Raw genomic sequence first — 4,518 nt, 5'->3', positions numbered from 1 at the left:
AAACTGCATCATCCAAAATAGAGAGACATTGGAAATCACTGCACTTGTAAAATCACGGGAAAATAGTAACGAGTGTATGTCTTTAGTTTCTTTGAACCTTGCGGAAATTTCCTTCCTGATGGCTACAAAGTTTCAACTTTCTGTGATTGAGTGCCTGCCTAGGAAAACTCGGTGTTCAGGAGAAAATTGTTCTTCAAAACATCCAGATTGTAGCCATTAGGATGGAAATTTCCAGAAAATGCATTTGATTTAAAAAAAAATTTTTTTTTAATTCTTGAGTACAGTTCACATTTTTTTTTTTTTTTGTTCAATTTTTTTTTTCAGTCCTGTTCACCGAGTTTTACTATGGAAGTCTACAATAGTGTATGAAAGTGCGTCAATCAACAACGGTGTATGAAACTGCATCAACCAAAATAGAGAGACATTGGAAATCACTGCACTTGTAAAATCACGGGAAAATCGTAGCGAGTGTATGTCTTTAGTTTCTTTGAAGCTTGTGGAAATTTCCTTCCTGATGGCTACAAAGTTTCAACTTTCTGTGATTGAGTGCCTGCTTAGGAAAACTCGGTGTTCAGGAGAAAATGGTTCTTCAAAACATCCAAATTGTAGCCATTAGGATGGAAATTTCCAGAAAATGCATTTGATTTAAAAAAAATTTTTTTTTAATTCTTGAGTACTGTTCACAATTTTTTTTTTTTTTGTTCAATTTTTTTTTTCAGTCCTCATCACCGAGTTTTACTATGGAAGTCTACAATAGTGTATGAAAGTGCGTCAATCAACAACGGTGTATGAAACTGCATCAACCAAAATGGAGAGACATTGGAAATCACTGCAATTGACTAGTTCTTGTAAAATCACGGGAAAATCGTAGCGAGTGTATGTCTTTAGTTTCTTTGAACCTTGCGGAAATTTCCTTCCTGATGGCTACAAAGTTTCAACTTTCTGTGATTGAGTGCCTGCCTAAGGAAAACTCGGTGTTCAGGAGAAAATGGTTCTTCAAAACATCCAGATTGTAGCAATTAGGATGGAAATTTCCAGAAAATGCATTTGATTTAAAAAAAATTTTTTTTCTAATTCTTGAGTACTGTTCACAATTTTTTTTTTTTTTTTTTTTTTTGTTCAATTTTTTTTTTTCAGTTAAATTCACCGAGTTTTACTATGGAAGTCTACAATAGTGTATGCGTCAATCAACAACGGTGTATGAAACTGCATCAACCAAAATAGAGAGACATTGGGAATCACTGCACTTGTAAAATCACGGGAAAATCGTAGCGAGTGTATGTCTTTAGTTTCTTTGAAGCTTGTGGAAATTTCCTTCCTGATGGCTACAAAGTTTCAACTTTCTGTGATTGAGTGCCTGCCTTAGGAAAACTCGGTGTTCAGGAGAAAATGGTTCTTCAAAACATCCAAATTGTAGCCATTAGGATGGAAATTTCCAGAAAATGCATTTGATTTAAAAAAAATTTAGTACTGTTCACAATTTTTTTTTTTTTTTGGTCAATTTTTTTTTATACTCCTGATCACCGAGTTTTACTATGGAAGTCTCGGTGTTCAGGAGAAAATGGTTCTTCAAAACATCCAAATTGTAGCAATTAGGATGGAAATTTCCAGAAAATGCATTTGATTTTTTTAAAAAAAAATTTTTAATTTTTGAGTACTGTTCACAATTTTTTTTTTTTTTTTTCAATTTTTTTTTCACTCCTGATCACCGAGTTTTACTATGGAAGTCTACAATAGTGTATGCGTCAATCAACAACGGTGTATGAAACTGCATCAACCAAAATAGAGAGACATTGGAATCACTGCACTTGTAAAATCACGAAAAATCGTAGCGAGTGTATGTCTTTAGTTTCTTTGAAGCTTGTGGAAATTTCCTTCCTGATGGCTACAAAGTTTCAACTTTCTGTGATTGAGTGCCTGCCTTAGGAAAAACTCGGTGTTCAGGAAAATGGTTTTCAAAACATCCAAATTGTAGCCATTAGGATGGAAATTTCCAGAAAATGCATTTGATTTAAAAAAAATTTAGTACTGTTCACCAATTTTTTTTTTTTTTTTGGTCAATTTTTTTTTATACTCCTGATCACCGAGTTTTACTATGGAAGTCTCGGTTTTCAGGAGAAAATGGTTCTTCAAAACATCCAAATTGTAGCAATTAGGATGGAAATTTCCAGAAAATGCATTTGATTTTTTAAAAAAAATTTTTTTAATTTTTGAGTACTGTTCACAATTTTTTTTTTTTTTCAATTTTTTTTTCACTCCTGATCACCGAGTTTTACTATGGAAGTCTACAATAGTGTATGAAAGTGCGTCAATCAACAACGGTGTATGAAACTGCATCAACCAAAATGGAGAGACATTGGAAATCACGGCAATTCACTAGGTCTTGTAAAATCACGGGAAAATCGTAGCGAGTGTATGTCTTTAGTTTCTTTGAAGCTTGTGGAAATTTCCTTCCTGATGTCTACAAAGTTTCAACTTTCTGTGATTGAGTGCCTGCCTAGGAAAACTCGGTGTTCAGGAGAAAATGGTTCTTCAAAACATCCAAATTGTAGCCATTAGGATGGAAATTTCCAAAAATGCATTTGATGTTTGTTGTTCGGATAAACATAAAACTGTTTTGATAGACTGGTGCAATCTACACTTTTTTATTCCTAACGCTTACTGTGCGTTAAATGCAGAGATGGGCAAGCTACTTTTAATTTGTAGCCGGTAGGGCTACACTTTTTTTTCAAAATGTAGCACGCTACACTACAGCTACAATTTTCCAAAAAGTAGCCAGCTACTTTGTGCTATTTTGAAAATTTTTAAAAGCGTGGTGTTATAAAAAGTTAGCTGTAGCCAGCTGGATGTAGCAACATACAGGAACATCAAACATACACACAAAACACTATTACTTGCTAACACAAGAACTGGTTTTTATATACATTTATTTTTATTCTGATCTGAGCACTAAAAACTCCATATTAACAATAAAGTGAAAAGGTATAAAACAATCTTTTGACAATGCTGATAATTTGTGAATACTGTTAAAACAAATCTACATTCTTTCAGTCCTTCATGGAATTGAATTTGACCAGAACTTTGCCCTCGAAGTTGCTGTCACCCTAGTGCGCTGCATTGTCATGATAAGTCCTGCCAGACTGAACAATCTCAACCGCAGCACTGCTTGGCAAGGCGATGTTAGTTCATCAATCGATTTGTTTGACCGTGGGGGGTATTAGTGTTAGGAACAGGGGGTTGATGCCCCTGTCTTTTGTTTAGAGATTTCAAAGATTATCCCGACGTCATTTTTATGACTTAGTTTTATGAGGTCATATTTATGGGATAGTTTAAGAGAGGGTAGGGAAGAATTTATGGAGATGAGGAAACGGATGTGACAACGGAGGAGCTGAGAAACTGTACGTGTGGATACAGAGACGGTTGAGGAGAAAGGATCAGTAGCGGACGAGTGTGTGGATTGTCCGTTTTGGGGAACTTGAAGACCTATGGACTTAGTATTTAGTTAATGTTAATTGGTTTAAAGTTTTTATTCCCACGACAAATCTTTGTGATAAGTGATATGAGAAACACGCAAGGGGACGCGTGCGTGTAGTGAGAGATAAAAAAAAACAGCGTTCCTGACAATGGTGACCCCGAACGTGATTTTCGTGGGCTTGTAGTTTAGGCGTTCATCTCTGACTCTCGTGTATGATAGCCACCTCAGAGGTATTTCAGAAAAATGCAAAGATTCCAAAAGACTGGAAGAGTATATGAGAGCAGACAAGAAGATAGGATTAAAGGGTGGAGTGTTTATGAACTATATTCGGCAGTGTATGGAGAGACAGGAGAGCTACGGAGAAGCGGAATGGTTAGCCAAGAAAGAAGGAGATAGGTTAGACAAGAAAGAAGAAGCAGATAGGTTGACCAAGAAAGAAGAAGCAGGTCAGCCAAGAAAGAAGAAGCGGATAGGCTAGCAAAAAAAGAAGCTGAAAGATTATCAAGAGAAAGAACAGCAGACCGATTAGAAAGAGAAGCTGAGATAGCAAGACACAAAGAGTATATCCCTGAACTTCCCATGTTCCACAAAGATTGTGATGATATAGATGCATATATTGATAGGTTTGAGACATGCCAGAATATTCAACTGGTCAGCAGAGATACGGTCCCTGAATTTGGCTCTTAAGTTGCAAGGCCGAGCCTTGGAATGTTTACCATACATTGACTTTCCAAGGACACACCAGCTATGAGACATTAAAAAAAGCACTGATACTTAATTTTAATCGTCCAAGAGAAGAATATTGAGCAAAATTTAGATCGATACGACCACATCCTACAGAATCCATGACGGACTTCTTGGGAAGAATGTCCTATTTAGCGGACAAATGGTTAACGGCACCAACATACCTAAGGATTATCAACACCTTAGATATCTGTTACTGAAAGAACAATATTATCAAAGTGTCTGTATAGATTTATCCATCTACCTACGAGAAAGGGACTCCTCCACAGTTAACGCTTTGACCGAGTATACTGAGCACT

The sequence above is a fragment of the Pomacea canaliculata genome, linkage group LG9 (assembly GCF_003073045.1).
Source record: "Pomacea canaliculata isolate SZHN2017 linkage group LG9, ASM307304v1, whole genome shotgun sequence".
NCBI classification, from domain to species: Eukaryota; Metazoa; Mollusca; class Gastropoda; order Architaenioglossa; family Ampullariidae; genus Pomacea; species Pomacea canaliculata.
This window is presented reverse-complemented; position numbering follows the sequence as displayed.